General features: G+C 42.5%; 1 long non-coding RNA gene across 2 annotated transcripts in view; it reads left to right on the forward strand.

Annotated features, from left to right (window-relative positions):
• The window catches only part of LOC137342263 (uncharacterized), a 101,774-nt gene that overhangs the window by 62,167 nt on the left and 21,831 nt on the right, over positions 1-17,776 (forward strand). The gene's annotated exons all lie outside the window — the stretch shown is intronic.

Consider the following 17,776-nt stretch of genomic DNA (forward strand, 5'->3'; position numbering starts at 1 on the left):
CTGAGGATTGGGAACGGTTCAGAATTCAGCAAAGAAGGACAAAGAGATTGATTAAGAGAGGAAAAATAGAGTATAAGACTAAACTAGCAGGGAACATAAAAACTGACTGTAAAAGCTTCTATAAATATGTCAAGAGAAAAAGATTAATGAAGACAAATGTAGATCCCTTACAGTCAGAAATGGGGGAAATTATAATGGGGAACAAAGAAATGGCAGAACAATTAAACACATACTTTGGTTCTGTCTTCACAAAGGAGGACACAAATAACCTGCCAGAAATGTTAGGGAACCAAGGGTCTAGTGACAGGGAGGAACTGATGGAAACCAGTATTAGTAAAAAAAATAATGCTAGGGAAATGAATAGGGCTAAAGGCTGACAAATCCCCAGGGCCTGATAATCTACATCCCAGAGTACTAAAGGAAGTGGCCCTGGAAATAGTGGATGCATTGGTGATCATCTTCCAAAATTCTATAGACTCTGGAACAGTTCCTACAGATTGGAGGGTGGCAAATGTAACCCCACTATTTAAAAAAGGAGGGAGAGGAAAAACAGGGAATTACAGACCAGTTAGCCTAACATCAGTAGTGGGGAAAATGCTGGAGTCTATTATAAAGGATGTGATAACAGAACACTTGGAAGGCATTAACGGGATTGGACAAAGTCAGCATGAGTTTATGAAAGGGAAATCATGCTTAACAAATTTACTGGAGTTTTTTGAGGATGTAACTAGTAGAATAGGTAGAGGAGAACCAGTGGATGTGGTGTATTTGGATTTTCAGAAGGCTTTTGATGAGGTCCCACACAAGAGGTTAGTGTGCAACATTAAAGCACATGGGATTGGGGGGAATATACTGGCATGGATTGAGAATTGGTTGACAGACAGGAAACAGAGAGTAGGAATAAACGGGTCTTTTTCCAGGTAGCAAGCAGTGACTAGTGGGGTACCGCAGGGATCAGTGCTTGGGCCTCAGCTATTCACAATATATATCAATGATGAGGGAACGAAATGTAACATTTCCAAGTTTGCAGACGACACAAAGCTGGGGTGGAATGTGAGCTGTGAGGAGGAAGCAAAGAGGCTCCACTGTGATTTAGACAGGTTGGGTGAGTGCTCAAGAACATGGCAGATGCAGTATAATGTGGATAAATGTGAGGTTATCCACTTTGGTTGTAAAAACAGAAAGGCAGATTATTATCTGAATGGTGATAGATTGGGAAAAGGGGAGGTGCAACGAGATCTGAGTGTCCTTGTACACCAGTCATTGAAAGCGAGCATTCAGGTGCAGCAAGCAGTTAGGAAGGCGAATGGTATGTTGGCCTTCATTGCAAGAGGATTTGAGTACAGGAGCAGGGATATCTTACTGCAGTTATACAGGGCCTTGGTGAGACCACATCTGGAGTATTGTGTGCAGTTTTGATCTCCTTATCTGAGGAAGGATGTCCTTGCCATGGAGGGAGTGCAACAAAGGTTTACCAGGCTGATTCCTGGGATGGCAGGACTGATGTATGAGGAGAGATTGGGTCGACTAGGCCTATATTCACTAGAGTTTAGAAGAATGAGAGGTGATCTCATCGAAACATATGAAATTCTAACAGGACTAGACAGACTAGATGCAGGGAGGACATTCCCGATGGCTGGGGAGTCCAGAACCAGGGGTCACAGTCTCAGGATATGGGGTATGCCATTTAGAACCCAGATGAGGAGAAATTTCTTCACTCAGAGGATGGTGAACCTGTGGAATTCTCTACCACAGAAGGCAGTGGAGGCCAAGTCATTAGATGTATTTAAGAAGGAGATAGATATATTTCTTAATGCTGAAGGAATCAAGGGATATGGGAAAAAAGCAGGACCAGGGTACTGAGTTAGACGATCAGCCATGATCATTTTGAATGGCGGAGCAGGCCCAAAGGGCCGAATGGCCTACTCTTGCTCTTATTTTCTATGTTTCTATGTTTCATCTGAGTGACTGTTAATTCTGTCTGGGATTATTGTTTCCAAAAGTTTCCCCATCACTGAGGTTAAACTGACTGGCTTATAGTTGCTGGGTTTATCCTTACACCCTTTTTTGAACAAGGGTGTAACATTTGCAATTTTGCAGTCCTCTGGCACCACCCCTGTATCTACGGATGTTTGGAAGATTATGGCCAGTACCTCCGCAATTTCCACCCTTTCCCCATATCCCTTGATTCCTTCAGCAACCGAGGATGCATCCCATCTGGACCAGGTGACTTATCTACTTTAAGTACAGCTAGCTACAGTTAGATAGTTAAACTGGAATAATCTATCAATAGGGACGCTATCCAGCCCTTTAATTATTTTATAGACCTCTATGAGGTCACCTCTAAGTCTACACTGCTCTAAAGTAAATAGACCGAGGTCCTTGAGCCTTTCTGATAGCTGGGGTTCTTTAAGCTAGGAATCACTCTTGTAGCTATCCTCTGGACCTTTCCCAAGGCCACTATATCACCCACCATGTTGGGGGACCAAAACTGGGCACAGTACTCTCGATGCGGTCTGACCAGCGACCTGTATAGTACTTTGATTTTTACTGAACATTTCTATTAATACATCCCAATACTTTGTTGGCTTTAGCTACAGTTTCTCTACATTGGTCATGAACCTTTAGTGATCAGTGCACAATAACACCAAGATCTTTTGGTCAGTCGACCTCTTTCAGTACTGTTCCCTGCAAATGAAACATGTATTCTGTGTTGGCCCTACCAACAAACATAACACTACATTTATCTAAATTAAGTGCCATTTGCCAATGTGTGGTTCACTCCCCTCGCACATCTAAATCTTTTTGGATTTGATTGCACTCCTCTCCCGTCTAAACCCCCGCACAGATTTTGGTGTCACCCACAAACTTACTTATCATACCCCCAACACCACTGTCCAGGTCATTAATAAAGACCGGGAAGAGTAACGGGCCTGGGACTCATCCCTCGGGGACACCACTAGCAACGTGTCTCCAAGCTGAACCACATCCATTAACTACAACTTTTTGGCTGCGAAAAGGGATTGGAGCCAATTCTTAATCCAGCTTGTCAAATTTCTACTACTATCACAAGATTCTATCTTATGAAGTAACCTAGTGCGAGGTACCTTATCAAAGACTTTCTGAAAGTCCAATGACTACCAGATTACCCTCATCCACTGCTTCAAAAAACTCTATCAAATTTGTTCGGCATGACCTATTTTTTCGGAAGCCGTGTTGTGTATTTCTAATGGCCCCTTTCCTTTCCCAGTGATCATAAAGGGCATCTTTTACGATCCCTTCTAGCATCTTCCCAATAATTGATGTCAAGCTGATAGGCCTGTAGTTCCCCGGCTCTGATTTGTCGCCTTTTTTGAAAATAGGAACTTCATGAGCTAGCTTCCAATCTCAGGAAACTATCCCTGACTCTATTGAACTATTAAAGATACGGGCAACGGGCTCACAGAGAACATGTCTCATCTCTTTTATCATCCTTGGATGAATATTATCTAGACTTGGAGCCCTATTAATTTTGAAGTTTCCTAACCTATACAAGATGACCTTACTATCTATTTTAATATTAATAATTCTATTCAATACTAAGCACCCCTCATCTGGAACATAAGCATCATCTACAGGAGTATAGACTGATGCAAAACAGTCATTTAGCAACTCTGCCATAACCTGAGAATCAGTTTGAATCTGCCCTACAATATCCTTTAATGGCCCTATACGGTCCTTTATGGTCTTCTGACTATAGAGATAGCTAAAAAAGCTTTTGTTATTACTGCCACAATTACGCACCATCTTCTTTTCCAGAGATTTCTTGGCTAATCTTATGGCTGTTTTTGTCTTCCTTAATTGCATGCGATACTGTTCCCTGTTCTCCTGTGAGCTAATTGCTGTCAGAGTGTAGAATGCTTTCTGTTTCGTTCGAATTTGCTTCTGTACATTCCTAGTCAACCATAATGATTTTGTTTTACCATGTGCCCTTCTTTTAACCATTGGGACATATATGACTTCATTCTGTTTGAGAATGATGTTAAATAGAACCCATTTGTCCTCGATACTTGATTGCCTATCTAGTAGAGTTGCCCAGTGAACTTTTGCCAGCATGAATTTGTATTTGAAACAAAACCAGAAAATGTTGGAGCCACACAGTATGTCAGTCAATATCTGTGGAGAGAACAGACAAGTTAATGTTTCGGGTGCAGGCCCTTATTCAGAAGGGCCAGTAAAGAGTAATAGAGTCATAGAGTTATACAGCACGGATAGAGGCCCTTCGGCCCATCGTGTCCACGCCGGCCATCAAGCCCTGTCTACTCTAATCCCATATTCCAGCATTTGGTCCGTAGCCTTGTATGCTATGGCATTTCAAGTGCTTATCCAAATGCTTCTTGAATGTTGTGAGGGTTCCTGCCTCCACAACCCTTTCAGGCAGTGAGTTCCAGACTCCAACCACCCTCTGGGTGAAAAAGTTCTTTCTCAAATCCCCTCTAAACCTCCCGCCTTTTACCTTGAATCTATGCCCCCTTGTTATAGAACCCTCAACGAAGGGAAAAAGCTCCTTAGTATCCATCCTATCTGTGCCCCTCATAATTTTGTACACCTCAATCATGTCCCCCCTCAGCCTCCTCTGCTCCAAGGAAAACAAACCCAATCTTCCCAGTCTCTCTTCATAGCTGAAGCGCTCCAGCCCTGGTAACATCCTGGTGAATCTCCTCTGCACCCTCTCCAAAGCGATCACATCCTTCCTGTAGTGTGGCGACCAGAACTGCACACAGTACTCCAGCTGTGGCCTAACCAGTGTTTTATACAGCTCCATCATAACCTCCTTGCTCTTATATTCTATGCCTCGGCTAATAAAGGCAAGTATCCCATATGCCTTCTTTACCACCTTATCTACCTGTTCCGCCGCCTTCAGGGATCTGTGAACTTGCACACCAAGATCCCTCTGACCCTCTGTCTTGCCCAGGGTCCTCCCATCCCAATGATGTGATGAAAAGCACTAAAGGACTATTAATCAGTTCTTCGCACTGCTCTGAGGATTCCTACCATTCCAAAAGTGGATTATCTAACATTACTGAAAAATTCTGAAAACAGGCTAATTTAAATTGTTACAGACATAGTAAAATCTGATCATGAAAAACTCATGCAGAATTACAGTTGTGGAGGATAATCAAAAAGTGAGTATTTTACTCTATGACAGACCAGGTCTTTGTGAGCTTAAGGAATGGTGGGATTTTAAATTGCCATCAGAGCACTAACAAAAGTGGATAATACAAGTCTATAAGGTGAGGAAGGAGGCAGTGAGTTCTTGCATGAATCTCTTAAACAAGCCTTGTGGGGAATGGGAGGAATGAGTGGCTGGAGACAAGGAAGGAATAGATTTTTATTTCTCTTTTAACTTACGTCCTACTTCAGTGAAGGGCAGCTCTAAACTGTTTACTGTTACTTTTGAGGATGCATGTTGGATCCTACCAGTGGTGAGTGTACAAATGCAAGGAAATGCTTTGCAAGGTGACACTTCAGCTTTTAGGCTGGATGAGTATTTACTGGATACGTTAATTGAGAGGCAGGCAAAACAATGTTAAATGACAGAAGAGGAAACAAAGAAATACAAATTAATATAAAAAGCAAAGTACTGCAGATGCTAAAAATCTGAAACAAAATCAGAAAATGTTGGAAATGTGCGGACTCATACACATAGTATTTACAGCACAGGCCATTCGGCCCAATAGGCTTCATCAAAACAGTTCTGAAGAAGGGCCCGCAACCCAAAACATTAAGTTGTCTGTTCTCTAAATAAGTGAGCAAACTGAAGATGATTCAGTAATATGGCACATTGGGAGCACGTTGGGCCAATAACTCTGAGGTCCATGGATCAAAACAATTTTGCTGTCTTCATCATCACTGGATTAATATGCTGGCACCATCACCAAAAGGACTGTGGCGGTTCAAGATGAAAGCCCACCACCAGCTTCTCAGGGCAAGCTGATGTGGGCAATAAATGTGACTTTGGCAACATCACCCATGACAGCAAGGACAGCGAAATCACAATTAATGAAACACAAATGAAATTGTGGGACGGCATAGCTTTGAAATGTGCGATTTCTGAGACTGCGAATTTGTTAACGATCGTTTGTTGGCAGGGGAGGATGGTTTCAGCTACTCAGAGGACTTGGCTGGAGGACTGGACATGTTACATGACAGAAAGAAGAGCACAAAGGAGAGGCATGGAAGGCACAAATGTTATAAAGTAGCAGCATAGAATATATATGGAAAAATGCAAAGGTAGTAGTTAAAGATATAGGCAAAATTTGTTGTACTGACAGAGAAATTTAGTAATAATGCAGCAAATAGGATATTAGAAATGGAAATAGCAGCACTGTGCAAATCACATGAACCATTGCCATGATAGAAAAGAGCAGATGCTGAAAGAAGTCATTTCCATCGGCTTAATCATTATGATTCAATCCCCGCTGCTCTTATGTTTAAGAGTAAAATTCACACCTAATAGAAAATGAAAACGGCAATGTATCCCTACAGAAGAAACAACTTATGAAGGAGGCTCTTAGAGCAGCATCACTATATTGGAAGATATTGGGTAATGTGGAGAATCCAACATATGGATAATCTCTGCCATTTTCCACATGAGTGATGCCTTGGAGAAATGGTTGCAGTCTGCCATTGAGCACATGGCAACAACATCTGCAGTGGAGCCCCCAGTTATGCAAACTCTAGGTACAATAAGAGCATTCCCCATTAATATTTATAAATAGAGGCATAGAGTACAAAATCAAGGAGGTTATGATGAACCTTTATAAACACTGGTTCGGCCACAACTGAAGTATTGTGTCCAATTCTGGGTTCCGCACTTTAGGAAGGATGTGAGGGCCTTAGAGAGGGTGCAGAAAATGTTTACTAGGATGGTGCCAGGGATGAGGGACTTCACTTACATCGATAGACTGGAGATGCTGGGGTTGTTCTCCATAGAGCAGAGAAGGTTGAGAGGAGATTTGATAGAGGTGTACAAAATCACGAAGGGTCTGGACAGAGTAGATAGAGAGAAAATGTTCCCATTGGCAGAAGGGTCGAGAACTAGGGGACACAGATTTAAGCTGATTGGTAAAAGAACCAAAGGCGACATGAGGAAAATTTTTTTTATGCAGCGAGTGGTTATGATCTGGAATACACTGCCTGAAAGGGTGGTGGAGGCAGATTCAATCATGGCTTTCAAAAGGAAATTGAATAAGTACTTGAAGGGAAAAAATCTGCAGGGTTACGGGGAAAGGGCGGGGGAATGGGACTAATTGGATTGCTCTTGCAGAGTGCTGGCACGGGCTCGATGGGCTGAATGGCCTCCTTCTGTGCTGTAACCATTCTATGATTCTATGATTCACTACTACTTTTGAGGCATTGAAACCCAACCTGCAGTCATGGCCCACTTCAATTTGATTGGACTGTGGTTATAGACAACCTTAAAAGGGATTGCAAAACCTTGTGGATGCCCACAGATCAGTGGATATTGTAAGGCAATGCCCTCTAACAATGATATTCTGGAACGGCACTTGTGTTGGCAGAAGTCACTCTGAAAGCTGAGACCCCACAGCAACCCTAGCAAAGGAGCCGCCTGGCACTGCTAAATGCAAGTTGTTGTTGATCCATCAGTGTTAGCTGCAGATACAGGTAGTAAGTCTTCTGTGTCCCATTCCAGCTCATCAGTTGGCTATGCCCACATCTGTCAATATAATTTCCTTAATTAAGTCAGCACATAGTAACAGGGTTCAGCAATACAGAGATGATCATGACACAAAAGATACAAATGTGACAGGCAAAAACATTAAGTATGTAGTCAAGTAACACTGCACAACTGAATAAAATTAATTTACTTTTAATACCTCTGGCAATCTTTCATTCTTTCATTGTAGAGAAAATAAAGAGTAAATAGACCAAATGCCAAAATGCTGACTTCTGTGAGGTACCCTGTGGATGTCTGGAAGCTCCCTTTTGGCATAAAATTTGAGGACAGTGGTGATCTTCAATACTACTAGTAGGACATGGCAAATGAAGACTCTCCTAGTATGTCTTCATGGACCAACTGGTACACAATAGTCACAGAAACTCTACTGAGCCCCGAATCTTCTCATGCACTCTTCCTCCATCATGACCAGATGAATGATTCCTTTTCATTAAATATGGGGTACTACCTGCTGCAAGTTGCTCACCTCCTATGACCTCTTATGTTTTCTTGAAACCCTCTTCTTCTCCTCCTTCACCGGAATTGACCCACCAATAGCTGCTATACCTATGTTTGTGTGCAGAAAACACTTCTGTACTATTCACATCTCTCATTGCTGTAATGAATCTTCAAAATAATTTGTTTCTTTAAGTTCACAAAGTCCAAGTCTGACCCAAAATAAAATACAAACTTTTGGATTTTAATACTTCACTCCCTTTTTGGAAGGTATTGCAGCATCAGCCTTTTAAAAATAGAGTGCTCTTTGAGAAATTAGGCGTCAGAGAATTAGGTGAGAAGGCATTAGGCCTGTATCATGCCTGATTCACAAGGCGTATGATTTCACAGCGAGATAAACAAAATGGGAACTAAGTGCTCTCACACAAAATTAGTGCCCAATATCTTAACAGCAATCACGACACATTAATTTTATGTCAGTGTAAGATGTGTGTCTTCTTCAACTTAATCTAGGGCTCCTTCTAGGTCCTTCTCCAGTGAGAGGAGTAATTGTGGTGGCTGTTTTGGTTGTCTCTTGGAATGTAGGTGGCCCTGTCCTTCTCTGAGCTGGGTCATTAGATATACCTGCAACTGCTGGCACCACATCTGATGCTGCAGTGACTGTCTTGTCCTGCTTGCTCTCTGTCATTTGAGCTTGTTAGCTAGATGGGCAACAACTTTATCGTGTCTACCCCAATCATGCCCCAGCTGCTGGGCTCTTCTCAGCATGTCCAGAAATTTGCATGGGAATAGACTGTTGGCCCCTACTGAGTTGTGTAAAGCCCTGAATCAAGGTTCTCTCAATCCATTGTGGCCTGCAGTTTGATAAGGCAGTCATACACTACTGTACACATGCAGCTATTGGACTCCTGTAGACGTGTGCTTTCAATATTCTCATATTGAGTGACGCAGGGATGAGGAACTTCAGTTACATGAATCGACTAGAGAAGCTGGTGTTGTTCTCCTTAGAGCAGAGAAGGTTAAGAGGAGATTTGATTGAAGTGTTCAAAATCATGAAGGGGTTAAATAAAGTAAATCAAGAGAAACTGTTCCTGTTGACAGGTCGAGAACCAGAGGACACAGATTTTAGGTTGATTGGCAAAAGAACCAAAGGCGACGTGAGGAGAAACTTTTTTACGCAGTGAGTAGTTATGATCTGGAATACATTGCCTGAAAGGGTAGTGGAAGCAGATTCAATCATGGCTTTCAAAAAGGAATTGAATAAATGCCTGAATGGAAAAAAATTGCAGGGCTACGGGGAAAGAGCAGGGGAATGGGACGAACTGGATTGCACTTACAAAGAGCCGGCATAGGCTCGATGGGCCGAATGGCCTCCTTCTGTGCTGTAACCATTCTATGATATGATTCGATGACTACCTGAACCATTGGTATTCATATAGCAGCCTTCCCCTGTATGCAGACCCAGTGAGGTACCAATCACTGGCTTCGGCAGCTGAGGAGGAACTTGAGCTGGCCTTCTGTCAATTGGTTCCTGTTCCTCAGCTGCGACCTTCAATCACTTGTTTCTCCTCACTTGTGTTCAGTGCTTCGCCAAGTGCTCCTTCCTCAATCTGACTTGTTAAATACCCTGGTATTATGTGGAATGAGTGACGCAGATTGGTGTGAGGTGCTGGTTTTTTGGCTGTCATTCAAAACTGTCATCATCTTGGGAGACGCCTATAGACACAAAAGAAGTACTTTTGTTACAATGGACAGCAAGAAATCCCTTCGAGCAGAGGTGACATACAAATATATTGTCTGCCCTGCTGCTGTGGTGAGGTATATGCCTGTGTGTTACTGAGTGAGTGAGTAAGGGGGGCGGGGGGAAGAACAATAAGCAAAGGCTGGTACTAGCATTGAGTTTCAGGAAAGCCTCCCAATTCTCAAAGTTTTGTTCCTTCTATGGTCCCCAGGACCATGAATTTCAGACTCAGGTCCTGAGGGCTTATAACTGTGGTGCCTTCCTAACGCACACTGCAGCTCCCTCCTGCTATGGGTAGCCTTCTCCTGCAGGCAGATACAAAGTGATGAGATGCTGAAAGCTTAAAGATTATAGACCTTGATAGCCAGGTGACCACCCTGCACCCCAGCTTATGTGTGAGTCAATGAACATGCATCAACCTTTAGTTGGAAGCTTACTTTGAAAGCACAACTGTACGGGATCAGGTGCAACATTAGTGGCATATCATAGAATCATAGAATCATAGAAGTTACAACATGGAAACAGGCCCTTCGGCCCAACATGTCCATGTCGCCCAGTTTATACCACTAAGCTAGTCTCAATTGCCTGCACTTGGCCCATATCCCTCTATACCCATCTTACCCATGTAACTGTCCAAATGCTTTTTAAAAGACAAAATTGTACCCGCCTCTACTACTGCCTCTGGCAGCTCGTTCCAGACACTCACCACCCTTTGAGTGAAAAAATTGCCCCTCTGGACCCTTTTGTATCTCTCCCCTCTCACCTTAAATCTATGCCCCCTCGTTATAGACTCCCCTACCTTTGGGAAAAGATTTTGACTATCTACCTTATCTATGCCCCTCATTATTTTATAGACTTCTATAAGATCACCCCTTAACCTCCTACTCTCCAGGGAAAAAAGTCCCAGTCTATCTAACCTCTCCCTATAAGTCAAACCATCAAGTCCCGGTAGCATCCTAGTAAATCTTTTCTGCACTCTTTCTAGTTTAATAATATCCTTTCTATAATAGGGTGACCAGAACTGTACACAGTATTCCAAGTGTGGCCTCACCAATGTCCTGTACAACTTCAACAAGACATCCCAACTCCTGTATTCAATGTTCTGACCAATGAAACCAAGCATGCCGAATGCCTTCTTCACCACCCTATCCATCTGTGACTCCATTTTCAAGGAGCTATGAACCTGTACTCCTAGATCTCTTTGTTCTATAACTCTCCCCAACGCCCTACCATTAACGGAGTAGGTCCTGGCCCGATTTGATCTACCAAAATGCATCACCTCACATTTATCTAAATTAAACTCCATCTGCCATTCATCGGCCCACTGGCCCAATTTATCAAGGTCCTGTTGCAATCCTAGATAACCTTCTTCACTGTCCACAATGCCACCAATCTTGGTGTCATCTGCAAACTTACTAACCATGCCTCCTAAATTCTCATCCAAATCATTAATATAAATAACAAATAACAGCGGACCCAGCACCGATCCCTGAGGCACACCGCTGGACACAGGCCTCCAGTTTGAAAAACAACCCTCTACAACCACCCTCTGTCTTCTGTCGTCAAGCCAATTTTGTATCCAATTGGCTACCTCACCTTGGATCCCGTGAGATTTAACCTTATGTAACAACCTACCATGCGGTACCTTGTCAAAGGCTTTGCTGAAGTCCATGTAGACCACGTCTACTGCACAGCCCTCATCTATCTTCTTGGTTACCCCTTCAAAAAACTCAACCAAATTCGTGAGACATGATTTTCCTCTCACAAAACCATGCTGACTGTTCCTAATCAGTCCCTGCCTCTCCAAATGCCTGTAAATCCTGTCTCTCAGAATACCCTCTAACAACTTACCCACTACAGATGTCAGGCTCACCGGTCTGTAGTTCCCAGGCTTTTCCCTGCCGCCCTTCTTAAACAAAGGCACAACATTTGCTACCCTCCAATCTTCAGGCACCTCACCTGTAGCTGTCGATGATTCAAATATCTGCTAGGAGACCGGCAATTTCCTCCCTAACCTCCCATAACGTCCTGGGATACATTTCATCAGGTCCCGGAGATTTATCTACCTTGATGCGCATTAAGACTTCCAGCACCTCCCTCTCTGTAATATGTACACTCCTCAAGACATCTCTATTTATTTCCCCAAGTTCCCTAACATCCATGCCTTTCTCAACCGTAAATACCGATGTGAAATATTCATTCAGGATCTCACCCATCTCTTATGGTTCCGCACATAGATATTTCTGTGCAAGCTATAAAGTTGACCCTGCATCAATCTTGGTATGCATGTAGAAATGCGCTGGAAGTATGCTTTCCATGACATTTCAGCTAAGCTACATCAGGTTCAGAGTAAACTCTCTGTGGCCATGCACACTATGCCTGTATATTTAGGATCGGTCAATGCAGGGTAGGTTTCCCTTGACAATCTTACGGAGAGGGGAAAAGGTCTTCCTTATTTGCTCCCAGAATGTTTGGACATTGGGGAGATGGCATTTACCCCCTCTCATGCAGTGAGGTAAAAAGAAGGCACCTCTCCCTCTTTGCTGCATTTATTCTAGCAGTACCTCCAGTATAGCATCTTCAAAAAGTGCAGTGCGATTTGCATATCTTCTATGTTTCATGACTTGTTTCTGTAAGTGGCAGCACTTTCAACATAAGCTGCTTGCCTTTAAAGGTGAGCAGCAGCTGTTTTGAGATATCTCACCCATGCATCTCTCCACACCTGGGCCAATCTGTATAGGGAGTATAAATCATTTATGGAAATGAGCTGACCTCACAATATCCAATGAGATCAGCCTTTAAAGAAATGTGTGCTCCCATAATGTGACCAAATTATCTACTCTGATATTTCGTTATCCACAATTTTAGAGGAGACATTAACCTATTTGAAGTAAATCAGTGTTAAAGTGGCAGACCATAGAATGTCATACGAATGCATTGAGTATTCATCTGCTAATATCATCAACAGTAATTTGTCAACTCTAATGTTATATGGCTTTTAAATAAGCAACAAAAGTAAAAAATCATACTGGAAATTACTGTGGGTGACATTATTATACGGATACTTAAGGGATGATTCCACGATCCAGAGCTTCCAGCGGGGAGAGGCACTTGCAGGTAGTACATCTTGAGAAATTACAGGTGCACGGCTTGTGATTTTCCATCCATTAAAACTAAAATTAAAATTAATGAATGGAAAATCACAAGCTGTATGCTTACGATTTTCCAAAATATGCTCACTGCAGGCAGCACTTCCTGCTGGGAGCGCTGGATCATGGAATTACCCCATAAGTGCACTTGTATCAAATTCCTCTCTCCATTATTTTAATGGCGCATTTCCCCATTTAATTCGAATGGGTTAACACCTTTGTTAAAATAGTGGAGAGAGGAATTTGATAGGAGTGCATCAATAACATTGTCCACACTAATATCCAGCCTTATGTATTTTTCAATTGTTCAAATATTTTCTTTTACTTTGTTGTCAGCTGAGAAGTGGAGTACAGCACTTATGAGAAGGCAAGGGAGCCATCCTACTTTTTATTTATCTCCCAACTCTGCTTCCACAAGATATTATGGAATCTATAGCTTCAGGACTTGAACCAATGGCTATCCAGTCAGGAAGCACAGGATTCTAGAAATGTGCAATAAGAAAGTGTCTCTTGTCTATTTACACAAATTACCAGATATTCACTGATAGCTTTGAATAAAATTAGTCCCTAGATTTCTGAAAAATTGATTATTTGTGTACTCTCCATGTGGTGTTTCCTGATGTCTTTCCTGTTACTTATAGGCTCCACCTGCTTCAAAACGCAATGAAACCCCTGGGAAGCAAATGTTCTGTTAATTCCACAACCAGACAGCCCCATCTAAATAAGATTTTAAAGATCTGTCTTATATATATTTTATGGATTTGGAAGATTTTATTTGCAGTAGTTTCTTTACCACCTTTTGTTAGATTTGCAAAATGAGCATAGAGTACTTTTATTAATATAACACATTTATACTCTTTCTGAAAGGGAAATTTGGAGTGTTCTGCAAAAAGTGCAAAGTTGTATAAGCATTGTATTTTCTGACTGGGCTAAAATGATATTTTCTAATTTACATAATTTTCTGTGAATCAAATTTATATCTTGCTCTAGTTTAGATCTCTATAAATTGAGGAAGTCCTATGTTGTGACCTGTGAAATAGTGGGAATGCTATTTAAAATTTCTCCAGGCTTTTAGAATGAATGTTTAGAATATCTTCCCAGTGATGAGATTAACATGCAAGCTCAATATTCTGTGATAATGGTTAAAGGTGATATGGGAACAGGGAGGAAAGATAAAAGATTATTTAATCAATCAATTACCATACTAATTTTAACAGACTTCCTCTGTAGTTCATAGTTAATTAACTAATATGTGAATTAGTGTGCATCTTCTTCACAATTTTTGAAATTGTTCCATAGGGTCCCATAAAATGTTATATAATTTAATATGATTTAAAATCTGTTCTATAGGGTTTATTATCAAATCATAAAGATTTTGTGTTATTTAATGTAATTGTTTTAACATTAGCTTTATGCATTTGTCCTTACTTTCTTCAAATGCACTGGCTTCTGGCTGATAGGACAGGTGGTGACTGTAAACATCTCCATGGCCTCTGCCAATATCACTAGCTGGCCAGCTGGTATGCAATGCTGAAGTGTGATCTAAGGTGCAACACTGGCTGATTTTCTTTCCCAGTCCTTGCCTATGCTCAGTCCTGTCACCCTCTGGAGAAGCCTGAGTTTAAATGTGAGTTTAGATTAGAATTCTGAATAGAACTCCTCTAATCTATGGCAAGTACAACAGGTATGGGCTATGACTAATTAAACTGTAAACCTGTTCTTACAGGTTTTTGATCTTGTTACACACAGCACACAGGAAATCTCCTATCTTTAGGATTTGTTGTCACCACTATGACTTGATAATAGAATTTTTCAATTAGATATCCCGATACATTTTGGTGAGAGTAAAATACCTGCATTGAGAAATGCACACACCATACAGTGTGACTGCAATCATCCTGTGATAATTGCCATAGTAAATAACAGTCAAGGCCAGAATCTAGGCTGTGGACATGACTTCAATGGAAATGAAAATCAGGAGAACTGTTTAACAGGCGGCCAATTTGATAGCTCATGTTTTACAGTATCACCCAAAGTCAAAATTACCTCTGACATGTCCAAGCAATGTAGAGCAGCAATCAACAAAGCCAAAGCTACACAGCCAAAATAGTAGAGTACAAGTCAGCGGAAGTCATGATCAAACGGTACAGTTGAACAAAAGATTTATTTTGAAACACCCCTAGACATGTCCACAGAAAAAAAAAACATTGACCTGGAGAAAACTGAACATGGCCCAATTTTTCATCACGTGAACTTGCTTTCTGACTCCATTGATTGTGATAAGTTTTACATCTTTTTTATGGTTCCAGCTCTCATACTTCACATAATACAGTCTGAGCTATTATCAGGGCATATATCCATAACATACATTATGAACATACATAGGAACATAGGAACAGGAGTAGGCCATTCAGCCCCTCGAGCCTGTTCTGCCATCCAATTAGATCGCAGCTGATCTGCACAAAAACAATGGACAGGAAAAGACCAGCTGGTCCATCAAGGTTGTCCCATATGGTCATGGTGCAATTTATGCACAGCATGACTCACATCCTCCTCCTTTACCATCCCGCCACGTAATCTCCTGGGAGAGGCAAAAAAAGAGAGAAGAGAAAAAGTCCTAGGCCAAATTAGGGGAAAAAACCTTTGGGAAATTCCTCTCTGACCCCCAAGATCGATCAAACAATTTCAAGGAGACCACTGTGACACATCCCCCAATACCCCACCTACTTTTTATATGCTGTGATGTTGACCATAGTTAAGACTCCCCGAGGAAAATCCCAGTGTAACATTTCCACTGGTGCAGAGAAGACCAAGAGGAAATTTAATAGAAGTTTTTAAAATTATGAAGAGTTTTTACCTCTGGTTGGGGAGTTGGTGACCAGATGCCATCAATTTAAAATTCAAACAAAGAGAGTGAAGAGCGAGTTGAGGAGAAAGTTCTTTACACAAGGGATCGTTGGAGCATGGAATGCTCCGTCACAATGAATAGGTGAGGCAGAGACCATTATGTCTTTAAAAGGAAATTATATAAATATTTAATGCAGAGGAAGATACAGCGTTATGGGGAGAGAGTGGGGCAGTGGTTTCGTTTTAGATTGCTCTAGAAAAGAGTCAGCACAGACATGATGAGCTGAATGGCCTCTTTCTGTGCTGTACATATCTATGGTTCCAATTTGGGTCAAAGTAAAAGAAAATTGGCCCCTGAAGCTTTCATTTTCCGCTTTCATGCAAGGCATTTTATGCTAACAGGTAAAAATCCATAGATACAGGATCTTTATTCTGGTGACTGCCGATAAGCTCTCTAAAGCAGCAGAAGTAAACCTGCAGTCCTTACCCGGTCTGGCCTATATGTGACTCCAGACTCTCAGCAATGTGGTTGATTTTTAATTGCCCTCTGAAATGGCCTAGCAAGCCACTCAGCTGTACAATCTCGCTACAGAAAGTCACAATAAGAACAAAACTGGACGGACCACCCAGCATCGGACCACTAGGCACCGGACACAACAATGGCAAACCAAGCCCAGTCGACCCTGCAAAGCCCTCTTCATGAACATCTGGGGACTTGTGCCAAAATTGGGAGAGCTGTCCCACAGGCTACTCAAGTAACAGCCTGACATAGCCATACTCACAGAATCATACCTTTCAGCCAATGTCCCAGACTCTTCCATCACCATCCCTGGGTATGTCCTGTCCCAACGACAGGACGGACAGACCAGAGGTGGCATTACAGTGATATACAGTCAGGAGGGAGTGGCCCTGGGAGTCCTCAACATTGACTCCGGACCCCATGAAATCTCATGGCATCAGGTTAAACATGGGCAAGGAAACCTCCTGCTGATTACCACCAACCGCCCTCCCTCAGCTGATGAATCAGTCCTCCTCCATGTTGAGCACCACTTGGAGGAAGCACTGAGGGTAGCAAGGGCACAGAATGTACTCTGGGTGGGGGACTTCAATGTCTATCACCAAGAGTGGCTCGGTAGCACCACTACTGACCGAGATGGCCGAGTGCTGAAGGACATTGCTGCCAGACTGGGCCTGTGGCAGGTGGTGAGCGAACCAACACGAGGGAAAAACCTACTTGACCTCATCCTCACCAATCTACCTGTCGCAGATGCATTGGTCCATGACAGTATTGGTAGAAGTGACCACCGCACAATCCTCGTGGAGACGAAGTCCCATCTTCGCACTGAGGACACCATCCAACGTGTTGTGTGGCACTACCACCGTGCTAAATGGGATAGATTCAGAACAGATCTAGCAGCTCAAAACTGGGCATCCATGAGGTGCTGTGGGCCATCAGCAGCAGCAGAACTGTATTCCAGCACAATCTGTAACCTCATGGCCCGGCATATTCCTCACTCTACCATTACCAACAAGCCAGCGGATCACCCCTTGTTCAATGAGAAGTGTAGAAGGGCATGCCAGGAGCAGCACCAGGCGTACCTGAAAATTAGGTGCCAACCTGGTGAAGCTACAACTCAGGACTACATGCATTCTAAACAGTGGAAGCAACATGCTATAGACAGAGCTAAGCGATTCCACAACCAACGTATCCGATCAAAGCTCTGCAGTCCTGCCACATCCAGTCGTGAATGGTGGTGGACAATTAAACAAATAACGGGAGGAGAAGGCTCTGTAAACATCCCCATTCTCAATGATGGCGGAGTCCAGCACGTGAGTGCAAAAGACAAGGCTGAAGCGTTTGCA

Source organism: Heptranchias perlo, chromosome 2 (assembly GCF_035084215.1).
Source record: "Heptranchias perlo isolate sHepPer1 chromosome 2, sHepPer1.hap1, whole genome shotgun sequence".
Lineage (NCBI taxonomy): Eukaryota > Metazoa > Chordata > Chondrichthyes > Hexanchiformes > Hexanchidae > Heptranchias > Heptranchias perlo.